The sequence below is a fragment of the Triticum dicoccoides genome, chromosome 6B (genome assembly GCF_002162155.2).
Source record: "Triticum dicoccoides isolate Atlit2015 ecotype Zavitan chromosome 6B, WEW_v2.0, whole genome shotgun sequence".
In the NCBI taxonomy this organism is placed as follows: domain Eukaryota; kingdom Viridiplantae; phylum Streptophyta; class Magnoliopsida; order Poales; family Poaceae; genus Triticum; species Triticum dicoccoides.
This window is the reverse complement of record NC_041391.1, coordinates 703,900,298-703,916,904: the sequence shown is the minus strand read 5'-3', so window position 1 is coordinate 703,916,904 and position 16,607 is coordinate 703,900,298.

The following is a 16,607-nucleotide window of genomic DNA, read 5'->3' as shown; positions in this document are numbered from 1 at the left end:
AGTGGAGATGCTCTAAGATCAGGATGTCACAGTGAGCTCAAAGAGCCACAGCTCCTGTTTTGTTTCCTTTTCACTTCATGTTCTTCTTTGGCTTGCCTCTGAAGTTTCAGTTTCTTGGTCACAGTTGTTCCACCACCCTCAGCTTATTTTCCTTTTGTGTTCTGCTTCTTCACTGCTTGCCAATCTTATCTTGTAAGAATTTGAAGAATACTTAATACTCCTGTTTGTTTTCATCCAAGTGACATGGTAAATCAGGTAAGTGGTTGTCCTGAAGTTCTCATGCTCTGAAGAAATATTCAGGGAGAACTGAACCTGTGACACCTTAGAACTGTCATGACAATTGAATCTTGCAAGCGGCAAAAAAGATGAACACCCCAAACAATGTGACAACTAACTAAAATCACTACCTACTAGTACAATGTGCGCTGCCGTCACTGCATTCTCCCTGGAAGTGAGTGCTGCTCTTGGAGGCCACCGTGCCGTCTTCTTGATGCTGTGCCAATGTGTCTTCTTTTTCTCCGGTGCTGGCAACTTGCATCTGGATGACTACCTCCTCTCGTCTCGGCGGCCGGTCCATTATCAACGGAGCTCGTTTGCCGGTGGTGGCGGTGATAGCTGCTGTTGGAAATAATCTTGTTGCCTTAAAATATCTAGGCCACTTAGCTGCAGAATGACAAGAAACAAACATAGCAGTACGGAAAATATTAGCAGCAGTCAAAACATCAGGACATCAACGAGGAGCATTTACTACGGCAGCTAGAAGCAAAATATCCAGTGCAAGTCGGCAGAAGCTTTTTTTTTTGCTGGGAACTTTAGAGAGCTTTATTCAACAAAAGCGTTCGCTGAGCAGTCAGCCAGTAGGTTGCTGATCAGGAAGCCAGGAGTGGTATCGAGCCAGCTCTCAGTCACATTAAGCGTACACACACGCTTAGCACACAAGTGTGCAGGACCATTGGCTGTTCTCAATACATGCTGAATGCGAAAAGAAGTAAAACTAAGTGCTAGCTCTCCAATTTCTAACAAAATAGGTGCTATCACCGACCGATCGGTGTAGCGAGAGTTCCAGAGGTGAACTGCCTCTAGACAGTCAGTCTCCATGATCACATGCGTGAAGCCTCGAAGTGTAGCAAGAAGGACTCCTTCCTTCAGCGCTAGAACCTCCGCGATGAGAGGATCCATAACACCCGATAGCGGTTTGCACCATGCACCCTTGAAGCCCGAGGACGAGCGGGCGATCCCTCCCGCTCCAGCATTGCCATCATCAAGGTGAACCGCATCATCTGTATTGATTTTGATATGAGGATCGTCAGGAGGCTCCCAGCCAAAGCCGGGTAGCATGATCTCCTGCCGCCTGGGTAATTCCAAGATGGCTAGGTCTTCTCTAACCCGTCTCACCGAATAGGTTGGGTTCCACCCCTCCTTGTCGTGAGTCAGCCGGTTTCGAGACGTTCAAATTGCCCACATCATTGTGATGAAGATCGCCCGATCCTTCTCAGAGGATCGTTGATCGCATAGTATGTCTTTTGTCCAAGTAAGAGGATAGAGCCGAGGTAGATCCACATGAAATAACAATCTTGTTTCCTCCCAGAACCTCCGCGCATGCGAACAGTGCAGTAGTGCATGTTCCAAGTCCTCCTCCATGGCTAGGCAAATTTTACAAGTGTTGATCTGTCTTATGTGGCGGTGTTTAAGGGTGCATTCATCAGGTAAGATGCCCCTCATCACCCGCCACCAGAACACCCTCACTTTCGGGACGACTTTGAGTTTCCAGATTGCGTTCCACATCTGTTGTTGGTTCACTGAGGTGCCGGTAGCCTGCCCTTCATCTGGAGCTAGACGCTCCTTTTGATTCACTAGAGCCCGGTATGCTGATTTAACAGAGTAGTTGCCTGACTTCTCATGTGCCCACGCGAGAAAATGCTCGCCTCCTCCCGCCGTAGCGGAATATTCAGAATTGCTGCCACATCTGGTGCAATAAAATTTTCCCTTATTAGTTCCCTACGCCAACTCCATCTATCAGTATCAATCAACTCATCCACAGTGAGGACTGTCGCATTTGCTGGTCGTAGCATCAGTGACATTGTAACCGTAGAAGGGATCCATTTGTCCTCCCATACAGATATAAAGGACCCATTACCGACCCGCTTCACCAGTCCCGCCTGCAAGGCTTCATGGCCTGCCACAATAGCTCTCCACGTCGCCGAGGAGGAGTTGGGTACCGAGGCATGCATGAAGTCTGTGTCAGGAAAATATCTCCCTTTCATTACCCTGGCACACAAGGAATCAGGGTTTATCATGAAGCGCCATCCATGCTTTCCTAACAATGCCAAGTTGAAGATCCGCAGATCACGGAATCCCATACCGCCATTACACTTTGGTGTTGCAAGTTTGTCCCGTGAGATCCAATGGAGTGATCTTCTGTCAATGGAACTCCCCCACCAGAATTTTGCCATGTTGGAGGTCAGACCCTTGCGCAGCTTCTTCGTCAAGAGAAAGCAACTCATGCTGAACGTCAGTATTGCTTGGACAATAGATTTGAGAAGTGCTTCTCTCCCGGCGCACGCAAAAAGCCTCTCCGACCATCCTTGCATGTACCCGCGGGCTCTGTCCCCTAGGTACTCAAAGGTACCACTGTTTATCTTACCAACAGCTGTCGGAACACCAAGGTACCGCTCTGAAAAAGCCTCCACTGGAACACCAAGTGTTAGTTTTAGAACTTTTCTAAGAGGTGCGGGTGTGTTGGGACTGAAGAAGATTGAGCTTTTGCTTCTGTTTACACTCTGACCCGACGCTTCCCCGTAGATCTCTAGAATTTCATTCAATCTTGTTGCACTCTCCGTATCCGCCTTAATGAAAATAAGACTGTCATCGGCAAACAAAAGGTGGCTCACCCAAGGTGCTCTGAAGTTCACCCTTATTCCTCGATCAACAAAGTTACCATAGTGCTTCAGTAGCGATGAGAAGCCTTCGGCACAGAGCAGGAAAAGGTATGGGGATACTGGACATCCCTGCCGAAGCCCTCTCGATGGGTTAAAGAAGGGTTGCAGCTCACCGTTGACACGAACTGAAAATCTCACTGAAGTGACACATTTCATGATCAGCCTGACCAGATCCGCATGGAAACCCAGTTTCAGGAGCATTGCTTCCAAAAAGTGCCACTCCACTCTATTGTAAGCCTTCATCATATCCAGCTTAACTGCACAAGTATAATTTTTCCCTTTCTTCTGTCGCCTCATAGTGTGCACGCTCTCGAAAGCGACGAGAACGTTATCCGTTATCAGACGACCCGGAACGAATGCACTCTGTTCTTCACTAACGATATCATTCATGCATAGCCGTAGCCTGTTAGCAATCACCTTGACTGCCAATTTGTAAAGAACAGGGCAAAGTGCAATAGGACGGTACTGCGTTATGCTCTGAGGGTGACATACCTTGGGGATCAATGTAATCGACGTGTCATTTAGACCCACTGGTAATTCGCCACCGTTGAGAAAAGCAAGCACCGCCTGAGTCACCTCCTCCCGCAGTAGCTTCCAATGACGTTGGAAGAAGCCGGCGGTGAAACCATCCACTCCGGGCGCTTTGGATGGAGCCATTTGGAACAATGCTTGGTGCACCTCCTCGGCCTCATATGGTTTACATAGCATCTCGTTCATCTCGTGCGTTACCCTCGGTGGAACATACGATAACAGCGCGCTAGTGTCGTTAGCACCTTGCGATGTATACAGAGCTTGGTAGAAAGCTTGGATCTCAGCTTTGTCCTCCGCCTCCGAGATACAAACAGAGCCATCAGCACGCTTGAGTCCCACAATCCTGTTAGCCCGCTTCCGTTTTCTGGCTTGAGCTTGAAAATATGCCGTGTTGCGATCGCCGTCTCATAGCCATGGGACTCGGGAACGCTGTCTCAGCCAAATCTCCTCGAGGCGCATCGCCTCTCGGAGCTTCTGCATAACATTCTTCTCCTCATCCGTGGGGCCTTGCCCCACCGATCGTTGGTGCAGCTTGTCCAGTCGTTTCTGCAAATTCCTGACTGTCCTTGTCAAACTGCCAAACTCGCGCGACCCCCAAGGCTCGAGTTGTCGCTGAAGTTGCCCTAGGGAGTCCATAATTCCCTGCAGCCCTGAAACTCGTGTCTGTCCCCGCCAGGTCTGAGGAATGAGCTGGTCGTAATCCTGGTGAGAATGCCAGACGTTCTCATAACGGAACTGCTTGGAACCCGGTGGTCTATGTGCAAATGCTTGGTTTCTGAACTCAGCTATAATGAAACAGTGATCTGACTCCACCGCACACACATGCCTGACCCGTGTGTGTTCGAACTTCTGTCGAAACTCCTCATTAGCAAAGGCCCTATCGAGCCGTGCTTTGACATTGGCATCTCCAGATTGCCGGTTGTCCCATGTTTAGGCCACACCTGACCAGCCAAGATCTTGGAGAGCACACTCATCCGTGACCTCTCGAAACTCCCTCATCTGTTGCTCGGGGCGGTCAGTTCTGCTGAAATGTTCATGGGGATATAGAGTTTCATTGAAGTCTCCGGCACACATCCACGCACCATGTGGAATGCTATGGAGTGTTCTAAGGAAGCGCCAGCTATGGTGACGATCGGAGGCTCTTGGCGCTCCATAGAACCCTGTAAACCTCCACGCGTTCAAGCCCATGGTGTCTGAACTAACCATCACATCAATATGATTTTTGCTGAAGTTTATAAGCTCAACCTTAACGTCATTGGACCAGAACAGCCCTATGCCTCCGCTGAGGCCGTCGCTATTTACTGCAAAACTGCCTGCAAACCTTAGAGTATGCCGCAGATCCTCGACTCGCTTTCCACTGATCTTCGTCTCCATGACAAAAACCAGCACGGGCCCTTCTTGCTTCACAACGTTGCGAAGCTCGCGAACTGCCTCGGGGTTCCAAGCCCCCGCCAGTTCCAGCTTATGCAGCTCATTGGGACTGGCAGGGCTGCCCTGCAGCGCCCGCCGAATTTTCTGAAGTAGTCGGTGTGTCCCTCTTCTTCTTGGGTGCACATTCTCCTTCCCCCTCTTCCGGTTCTTCAACACCCCTTGCCACCGCAGGATCGTACTGTATGATCGCATTGGCCTGAGAGTTCTCCTAATCCTCAGTTGGCGCAACGGGCATGATAACCTTTCTGTAAACTTGCTTTGGTGTTCCCCCCTTCCTCTTATTGCCGTGTGCATTCTTCTTCTTAGGAGAAGTGACCTCGGGGCTGGCATCCTTGGTCGAACTTGATTCAGGAACCTCGCCTCGTCCACCTTGTTTTGAGTTGTTCTGGCTGGCTCCTGAGTTGTCGCTCGACCCAGTCCTCCTCTTATCCTCTGGCGCTCTGAGGCATGTCTTGAACGGCAAATCGCCGTTCTCATCCCTTGTCCCAGGCGTCGGGCACATCAGGTCAGCGTGGCCAAGGCGGCCACACGAAAAACAGAAATTTGGGACATTCTCGTATTGTATGTCATACCAGTCGCGAGAACCCCGAGCAGCTGAATCAATGAGTATCCACCTCCTAAGAGGTTTGTTGACATCAATTGTAACCCTCGTCCTCAAGAAACCCCCCATGGGGTCAAACTGTGTTGATTGGGCGTTAGCATCGATCTGTTTTGCCACCGCCTGCCCTCGCTTTTCATTGCGAAGATTGAAGGGCAGGTTGAGAACCCTCGCCCAAAGTTGCAGATTGTTGAATTGCAGCTCGGACGGCTTCATACAATCGTTGAACTCCGAGAGAATCACTGCATGCTTACTAATATGCCATGGACTTCCTTCCCAAACACGCTCAAGATCACACTTGCATGCAAATTCTGCCACGAAGATGTTCTCCCCTGCGGACCGAAAAGACAGGCCCTTAGGGTTTCCCCATGCTGGCCGAAGGGCATTGGAAATCGTCTGGATGTGGAACGTGTGTCGATGTAGGACTTTGCCCGCCAATGCCCACTTCACCGGCTCATCGTCGGCGTCGTCGAGCACCAGCGGCGTTGCCTCCTCTTCCGTTAGATCCAGTTTGCCCATCGCCTCCTCCAGTCGCGCCCTCGCCGCGCGTGGCGAGAGAGCTCCTTCCTTCCCTTTGCTAGCGTCAGATGGATTCATCCTTGGGCCGCCCCAACGCGCCCCGCCGATCGAGATCTGACGTGCGCCGCCGTTTCCCCTCGAAACCCTAGTCGCCGCTCGGGGGGCTCCTAAGTTTTCGGGGAAGCGTTTCTATAATATGTTCGGTGTCGGCAGAAGCTTAGCTAGTAAGGAATGACGTGTCACTAGTAGAATGGTGCATGTATGAGCTGTACATGCAAGTAGTAAATTTTACTCGTAGTACGTAGTGTAGCTTCTAGCATGTGTGTACATCCACGTGTTGCTCACAACCAGCTTGTAAGCCCCTATAAAATGGCATGGATCCATCTCTTGTAAACGTATTAAGCAATCAAGCTTCAAAGTTACTAGTGCACGTGAGCTTCTCCATTGCAAGTGTGTGTGTGCGCGCGCTTGTAGACTGCAGTTGCAGCTACTTGTGTCTTCATTTGTTCAACTGCTCTTCCATCCTTTTCGTTTGATCCGGGGAGAGCCAGCTACTCTGTAGTTAAGCTAAGAGCATCTCCAGCCGTTCGGCCCCCCAGGGTGCCGAAAACGAGTGGCCTGGGGGCGAGCCGGCGCTAGATCGCCCCCTGGGGTTCGGTTTGCGTCCAGCCACACGCCCACGGTCGCCGCGGGTTCGGCGAAGTTCGTTTCAATTTTTTTGCAAACTCGGCGACTTTTGCATGAACTCAGCCATATTTCTCGACGAAATTTGTATAAAAAACTTAAAAACATGCGTGAACTAACTTAAGAACGAATTAAAGCCTAGCCGTTGCCACCACCGTCGCTGCCGCCGCCGTCTACATGCCGAGAAGCCTGTAGAAGCGGGTGTAGTCGCCGTCGCCGTCATCGTCGTCGTGGCGCGCCTCACCTGTGGCGTCCCTGCTGCATCCCTCGCCGGGGTCGCCGACAACGCTTGACGGCCCGGCCTCGCCCTCCTCGGCGGCGCGGCGACGCTCCTTGGCGCGGCTACGGGCCTGGGTCTCCAGGTACGCCCGACGCTGCCGGCGCACCTGCTCGTGGACGTAGTCCTCCCTCACCTATTTGAGGGCGGACTCGTTGTCGGAGGCCACCATGCCGGCGTGCTCCGGCTTCACGGGGAGCATGTCCGGCTCGGGCTTCCGACGGACCAAGCGGAGGGAGCGCCTCGTCGGTGCGGTTGCAGGCGAGGGCTCGTTGATGACGAGGGCGCCGCTGTGAGCGTGATGCCCGAGCGGTGTCTCCTCCGGCTCGGGCTTGACGGGGCGTAGGGCCGGCGAGCCGGAGCCCGAAGACGAGGACGACCCCAGCTCCATTCGCCGCGGCATCTAGGAACTGCCACGGCGGCGAGAGAAGGAGGGCCGCGTCGGGTACTCGAGACGTGGCACATTGCTGGCCTCGATATGGTCTAGGACGGCGTCGAGCGTGCGGCCGGAGACGCCCCACCACTCGCGCGAGCCTTCGGAGTTGAGGCGGCCGCGGGGGATGACGCCGTTGACGGAGGCGACCTGCTTCTCGCGGCGGCGCTCGAAGTACAGCGTCCACAGTGTTTCACTGCACCTTTTATAGCCGAAGCGGGGTGGCGGGGGGCGGCATGCGGGCGGGACGCGCGTCGGCGGCGCCTTCACTGCGCCGCCCGTGAGGCATCAATGGAGGCTGACTGGCGCGACAACCTTCGCATTGATTCCCGCGGGAACCGAGGCGATGAGGTCGACGAAGCGGCCGTCTGGCTGACTCGGCGAGCCCACGCCTTTTTCGCGCCAAAACACTCGCCCCGGCGCCCAGGGTTTGGCATGGATCCGCCGGCGCTGATTTCGGCCAAAACCGGCGAAAAACGGGCTCCTGGGGAGCGAATGGGCCATTTTTTCGACGCCGGCGCGAAAAAATCGCCTGGGAAGGCCGTTCTGGGGACGCGGCTGGAGATGCTCTAACAACTGGTATTAGAGCTAGGTTATGACAAAGATGATGCCGTGCATTGGCGGACCTAGCGTGTGTGCATGGTGTGCCGTGGCACACCCAGAGTTTGTGAGATTTTTTTATACCATATAATATTTTAGCCCAGTTTAACTGAGCCAGCCAGCCAGGCCCAGCTGCCATCACGTGAGCGACCCGAACAGAGCGAGCGAGCGAGCAAGAGAGAGAGATAGGCAGAGCGGCGCGACCTAATCGCCTAATCCCCTCGCACTGCAGACTCTCTCCGGTGGATCTCCTCCGTGCCGCAGACTCTCTCCCGCTGCACTTGGTGGCTTACGATCGCGGTCTTCGGCCTCGGTGCGTTCGTGGGGGCTGGTAGAGGTGATATCGGACCGAAGGAAACTCTAGATGGCTCGTTAATCCCGACAGTGGTGATGACCAGGGTCGTCGTTTTCCTCCTTGCAGGCGCCGTCGAGGTCCCTGCCTTGCACACCGACCCCATGCCCGGGTGAAAACCCTAAATCTCCTTAGATTGGGCGGCGGCAGCACTGCGTGTGTCGTACCCTTCTTGGAGGCGCCGCCTGGGGTGTTTGGGTGCTCGATTTGAGGAACTGCAGGAGGAGGGGATGGGACCAGTGGCAACAGGTGGGGTTTCGCGTCGGAGAAGGGCGTGGCATCTGCCACGTCGACAAAGGAGGGTCTCAGCGGCATGGAGCAGCGGAGTCTCGCCGGTGGGCGTGTGATGATGGACGAGCGCAGGATGGTGGCGTGGTGGCGTCGACGACAGCTAGACCGGGCAAGGTAGATGCAATAGTACAACACTGAAGATGGATTGGTGGCAGGTGGCCGCGGCAGCCTCATACCCGGCATGCTTCCTTGTTGAGGAGTGCGCCGGACTAGTGGGCGCCCCATACCTGGCAGGCATCCTGGTTGGGACCTCAGGTCTTAGATGTTAGGTTTGTCTGCGAGGTCTGTTTGGTATTAGGCTCAGACTATCAGCATCCCTACATCAACTGGATAGGAGTAGCGACAGATGTTGCCTAGACGGTGACTTTAGTCTTATTGTTGTATGACTTTGTAAGGTCTTGTGTGAATAATTAATAAAATGGCTGTATGCATCATCCAGATGCAGAGGCCGGGGGTCATCCTCCTTTTCTAAACAAAACTTGAAATCAAACCATTCAAGAGCTTGACAATCGGTTTGATGAGGTTAATACAGAGTTGCTTATTTGCATGTCGGCTTTGAATCCCCTCAATTCATTTGCTTCTTATGATGCACTCAAGGTAATGAGACTTGCTGAATTCTATCCCATGGACATTTCAAGCACAGATTTGATAAGGCTAGAATTTTAACTTACTAATTTTATTGATGACATGAGACAAGATGATAGGTTTAGAAATGCAAGTAATATAGGTGAGCTCTTTATTATGCTTGTTGCAACAAAGAAGCATGTTCTTTATGATTTGGTCTACTTACTCGTCAAATTGATATTGATTTTACCGGTGGCGAGGGCGAGTGTTGAAAGAGTGTTTTCAGCAATGAATCTAGTGGAAAATAAGTTGAGGACTACTATGAGTGATGATCGCTTGAATGATTGCTTGGTGACATTTATTGAACGGGATGTGTTCATGGAAGTAAGTGAAGATGACATAGTTGATGCTTTCATGGCAATGCAAAAACGTAGAGTTATCTAGTGATGTAATTTTCTACTTGTGCTTCTTTCATGTAAGACTACTCGTATTGTAATTGAGCACATTTGAGATATATTTTGTGAACTAAGTTGTTGTGAGATTTGCATTAAGCTACTCATGTTATTATTTTGCCATATTTTGTCTGGCACATGGATTAGGCGGGAATATTTTTTTAGAATGTGCACACCCTTCATTTTTTTTCCTGGGTCTGCCACTGATGTCGTGTGACACTACATCCATGGTGCCCGGTGGATCAAGCAACCCAGCGATAGCGGCGGGGAAGTTTCCGTTCCCGCAGCTGACAAGGACAAACTACGCAACATGGGCGATGAGGATGAAATACCTCCTGCGAGCACATGGTGCATGGGGTGTTGTTGATCGTGAGAGCTCTTCCAAGGAGGTTGATGAAAGCAAGGAGGAGCTGGCCATGACAATCTGCGGATGAGGACGGTCACTGCTCCACCTCGTACAACCCGCTGTCGACAGTGGCGCCGGAGGCAACAACATGCGAGATAGACTTGCCTCCACCCACAGTAACAGAAGAACAGGAGTATGACAGAACCACCATGACTGGAGAAAGAGGTCGGGAGGACGATGTCATTGACAGTGGTCGTGGAGCTAACGGAGAGGAAACACAACAGGTACGGTCATTGGCTGGTTCTTCGAGATTGTCCCTTACAACAATTTCAGCAATCATGCGTACAGTTCAAGATGATTTGCTGATATTTGGCTTGATAGTACAATAGATTGTTCAAAACAAAGTATTCCATCCACGACGCAGCTAATGTAAAATTAATGTTTTGTGATAATGTAACTTTAATTCTCAACTCTTTTTACTGTAGGTGATTGATAAAGTTGGGCAAGCTTTGATCGTTCCCAAAGTGGGAATGTCATTTGATTCAGAGCAGAAAGCGTATGACATGTACAACACGTATGCCGGCAAGATTGGGTTTAGTATCAGAAAGAGCCAGACAAAGTGCCGCCAAGATCGAACTATATAGGAGTACCAGATATATATAGTTTGCAGTAATCAGGGAGAACGAGAAACCGGCTCATCAAAGGCCACTACAAAAACAGGTTGTGAGGCTCGTGTTCAATTTAGTGTCAATAGAGAGGGGATTTGGACAGTGCAAAAGGTTTTAACCGATCAAAATTATTATCTTGCTAGTCCCAATAAGTTGCACAAGTTGAGGTCCCAGCGACGTGTTGTAGAAGCGGACAGAGGGCTAATTGGCCAGATACGTGAAGCTGGGATGAAGCCATATTAGGTCTATGATTTCATGGTAGCGTTCTACGGAGGAGTCGACAAAGTACCATTCTCAAAAACTAATTGCAATAATGAGATTGGTAAGGAAAGGAAGAAGTATTTGGAATCCAATGATGCAAAAGCACTGTTAGAATACTTGAAGAATAAGCAGAGGGAGGATCCAACATTTTTTTATAAGATTCAAGTAGATGAGAAGGATGGTCAGATAGCTAATTTTTTTTGGGCAGATGGTCAGTCCATTATGGATTACACATGCTTTGGTAATGCCGTATCATTTGACACCATGTTTAATACCAATAAGTTCGAATTGCCTTTCGCTCCAATCCTTGGTGCCAACCATCACAAGCAGACAGTAATATTTGGGGCTGCACTGATATTTAATGAGTCCATTGATTCATTTGTTTGGCTATTTGAGACATTTCTCACGACAATGTCAGGCAAGCATCCAAGCACAATTTTCACTGATCAAGACAAGGCCATGGACGGAGCAATTGCTTATGTATTTCCATATACAAGCCATCGTCTTTGCTTGTCGCACATCTATCTTAATGCTGCTAAACATCTCGGGCATGTAATTCATAAGCATCCCGAGAAGCTTCTACCGGATTTTAAGAGATGTGTCTATGAAGACAGATCTGAATGTATCTTCAAGAGGAAGTGGCAAGAATTGTTGCAGGAGTATAACCTTGAGGACAACAAATGGATGGCAACACTGTATAAATTGAGGGGAAAGGGGCTGCAATTTATCGTGACTCATTTACAGCTGATATGAACTCGACTCAAAGGAGCGAAGGAATGAATAATGTCTTCAAGAAAAGATTCCGTAGGAAACTTGGTCTTTCCGAACTCCTTGTAGAGTGTGAGAAGGTTTCTGCCAGCCTTCGCGAGAATGAGTTGGGTGAAGATTTTAGTTCGCGTCGAAAGAACCCAGTTACTTATAGCAATTTACCATTGTTGAAGACCGCTGCTGAATCATATACAAGTCGGATGTTTTCCGAGTTTGAAAAAGAATTTAAAATGCAATTTACATTGTCTTGTAAACTGCAAACAAATGAAGGGCCAATCTTCACATATATGGTTACACATATGCGCAGTGAGCATGGAGCAACAGCTGTATTCAACAGTACGGATATGACTGTTACATGTTGTTGCAGAAAGTTTGAATCCGTAGGTATGTGTACACTTTTTTTTATTCCAATATGATTTTTAATACAAACTGATAAAATATAAAATGCATATCTGATAGGTTTGTTGTGCAAGCATGTTCTCAAAGTCTTGAACATGAATGATGTTTTCATTTTGCCGTTGCAATATATACTAAACACATGGACAAAATATGCAAAGAGAGGCTTCTATATTGAGAAGCAAGGAAGTGATACAGGAAATTTGAAAACACAAGCAGCCCGTATCTCACGGAAGGCAACATCTGTTGCATTGAAATGTTCGACAGTGAAAAAGCTTCTTGATGATTTGGAGAAAGCCATAGATAAGTTGGACTTGGAAGCAGATAATTCTCTTAGCAAGTTGAAAGAAAAATCCAATGAGGTTCTGCTAGTTTCGACTGAGTGTGTTACAGAGACATTAAAAGATACTATATCAATTAGAGTTCCTCCGGTGGTAAAAGGCGCAAAGAGTAAACAATCAAAAATATCTCTTGAAAATAAGAATAGAAAGAAAAAGAAAAATTCTAAAAAGAAAGGTATTTATCGATTGTACCCAATCTAGCAAAGCTATTATCCAGTATATGTATCTCTAGTCATTTTTATTTTATTTTTGATTTTTATGTCTGACTATAGGAGATCAAAAGAATGCAACAGAAAATAGAGAGGAACGCAATGATCCAATTGAATTGATCGTAAGAGATGGCTTGTACTCATTATTTTCCTTTCATATTGTACTTAATCACATGTTTTAAACTATTTCATCTTCCATGATGTAGGACCTTAATGCTAGTAGCATCGACGCTATAACAAACTTTGCAAATGATATTCATTGGCAACATTCGATCATAGGTTCTTCCTTGATCCAAGGCGGATATGCTACTGCCTCAATGCCAACATTATCAAGTGATGTGTATGGTCAGCCTTCGACCATGGCTTCTCCGTTGATTGAAGGCGGATATGTTAATGCATCCATGCTAACATTCTCAACAGATGTGTACGGGCAGCCTTCGACCATGTCTGCTCCTTTCGTCCAAGGCGGATTTACAAGTCTTCTACATGGAGTTCAACAAGAAGTCACTTTGTCCTCGTCCGGTAGAAAGTTACATTTTGATAAATAGCAATTCTCTACCTGTAACATGTTTTTTGCTTTAACATGTGAGTGTGACATGGTTGATGTTTGATGATTTTTCATATGCTTTCGAGAACAATTTGCTCTATCATTCTGATGGAGTGCCAAATCATGAGAATATGGAACCTTGCTTTGTAATATCTACATGATTATCTATTTATTCTCATAGGGCTGCTTTAGTGGAATGCTACTCCTTGGTGTTTAAATTTCAGTCGAATTTGAATCCATTTGCAATCACTTTCCAATCAGGGCTGTATGAGTACTGATTTTATGATGTCAACCTTATTTTCATCATAAGATTTTGAATCTTGTAATTCACTGAAGAAAGTATAGGTTGTAACCAAAAGAACATGCTTCCTTGCAATCCATTGAGCAGAACATCAGCGAGTATTTAACATCTAGTCTTACCTTGTAGCAGGGCATGAAAAGCAGATAAAACACAATCTACTTAACACGGTCTACTTCATGTTCTCGGTCATCGTCTTCTCCATTTAACCTTTACTTGTTCCCTCTTCCTACCCCAAGCTATCTATGAATCCAAGATCGGTGCGTCAATTATAATTCAGAGAAATTTAAAAAACTCAGACATCTAAACTGTACGAGGCTTCGTGGAACACAAACAAGTTGCGTGTGATGGTGCCGGTGGCATAGAAATTCTTGAACAGCTGCCGCAAAAAAGGGAACTTATTTTTGCTGACTGATAATAGAAATACAATGTGATCTAAAAAAGAGTTCGAATCTGAATATTATACTCGTTAAACTATTAGACAGTCATGCTCCAGGGAGATAGGGTATTACAAGTGCAAAGCCTATTGACAAGAAAATTGCTACAACCACAAAGCTAGAAAATCGAACTATTATGAAAGGTGCTGGTTCATCCGTGTGAAATGCTGCTCTTTTTCTGAATCGGGAAAATGAATTCATTTACTTCTTGATTTACAAACGAGTGGCTGCACACGGATATCAGATTGGGCGAGCTCATGGCCGCGAGAGCACGCCGGCGCCATGCACACACGTACCCGCCGAGCGAGCGCTGCACGCCGTCAACCAACATGTGCTCCTCCATGTCGAAGTTCGCCCGCCGTGGCGGCTATACCAGTCTGATCCGGATCTTCTGACGGCGGCAACTCAAGGAGCTTTCCCACAGACTCACACCGTCCATGATATGCCTCCTAGCCCGCCGTCGCAGCCTCTCCGCTCCGCCAGCGCCGCCGCCTCGCTTGGCTGCCGTTTGCTCGGCCTTGGCTGTCCGCTGGGTGTGGAACCAGATGGGGGATCATTTTTCAGTTTGGTGAGCCGATATAACTGCATATCGATCGAGCTGAGCGGAATCGGTAACTCAAGGAGCTTTCCCACAGACTCACACCGTCCACGATGCCTCTTAGCCCGCCGTCGCCGCCACTCCGCTCCGCCAACGCCGCTGCCTCGCTTGGTCGCCGTCTTCTCGGCCTTGGCTGTCCGCTGGGCGTGGAACCAGATGGGGGATCGTTTTCAGTTTGGTGAGCCGATATAACTGCATATCGATCAAGCCGAGCAGAAGCGCTGGGACGGAACGAGCCAAAAAATGCAGCGCTATCATGGGATTCTCAAAGCAATAGATGTTGATATTCCCGGTCACTAGTGCAGAACCGGGCTATAGCCCCGGTTCGTAAGGGGCTTTAGTGCCGGTTCTGTAACCGGCACTAAAGGGTAGGGACTAAAGGTTCCCCCTTTAGTACCGGTAAGGCACGAACCACCGCTAAAGGGCCACCACGTGGCACGAGCCAGGGTCGGGTGTGGAGAGAGCTTTAGTACCGGTTTGTGTTACCAACCGGTACTAAAAAGTTTGGGGGGTTTTGGTTTTATTATTTATTTTTCCCTTAATTTTGTGTTTTCCATTTAATTCTTTTTCGTTTGCTGGTATTTTATGATACTACAAATTGTACACGTTATGCATATATATAATCGAATGTCTCACAACCACACATGTACACCATTATTCACACATACACATGCATATATATATATATATACATATACAGTTTTTTCTACATGTAGCCTTGAGAGCCAGTGGCATTTGCCTTGGTGCCTTTGGAGTGCGATGACAATTGGGAGTAGTTCATTGGGGCGGTAGCTCCTAGTAGAATTCCCCTTTGGGATCTATGACCTTGTCGAGCAAAAATCCCGCTATTTCCTCTTGAAGTGCTCGTATGCGCTCCTATGGTAGGAGCTTGTCCCGCACCGATTCAAACTATTAAGAAGGAGATCAATATGCATGTGTATTAGTTACGTGACTAGATATCGATAATGACGTAAAAATTATGAATAGTATTTTGTCAAACGCGCGTACCCATAGCTGTCTATCAATTTTGGTCCTTTCGGATGTCATCATGCGAATGTTCTCGAAAACGCAGTGTGCACACTGATCTCTCCCCTGCGCCTGCTTCAGGGCCTTTACGAGAATATAATTTAATCAGATAATAATTAATCAAGCATGATAATTAATGGTATTGAAAGTAGAATTAAAGAGATGCACTAGTGCAGAACCGGGCTATAGCCCTGGTTCGTAAGGGGCTTTAGTGCCGGTTCTATAGCCCAGAATTAAAAGAGATGCATGGTAGCTAGCTAGTATTACTTAATTAATTATACCTTGGGTCGAAACCAATACAACTTTTCTTTTCATTCGTCTTGAACCTCTCTCCAATTCCTGAACTTTGCCCAAGCCCTGCCCGTCGGCAAAGAAAATGAATAAACGAGTTATTAAATAGTTGATATCAGGAAATGACGAACTAAAGAGGCCGACATATAGTTAATAATGATTGAAATTACCTATTGACTATCCCCTTCACGGTTGAGTAGGTGTGTTTTTCTTTAAGTAGTGAGTCCAGTACTTCAACTGTTCCTTCGTCAACGTTAATGATTAACATGATCCAATGGTAACTGCATGCACACACGTTTGCATGTCTTAATTAAGAGGGCATGTGCATAATACTCATCAACTATCGTAAACCCCTATACACTTAATTATTAACATCTAGCTAGATAGTAAGTAAAAACGAAATTTATAGTACAAGACAGTGTGACTCACGTGTAGTTGTAAGGAAGTAGTATATGTTCATTGGTATTGAGGCGCTTCAAGAACTCTAGCATGTTTTTCTCTACTTTTTTTTGATATCATGGATATGTCCATGTTTCTTCATTAATGGAATTTGGGTCAATGAACCCAATGCCATAGCGTACAACTTTTTTCATTTCATGCATCTTCATCCTGCATAATACCACAGAAAAGAATATAGTGAGGATAATTACAGGTAATGATCGATCAACGAGCACTACAGCTAGCTTGAGACTTGAATTACAGAAAGAAATCACTTACAGACAATACAAACTGATGATGGATTTGTCGAGT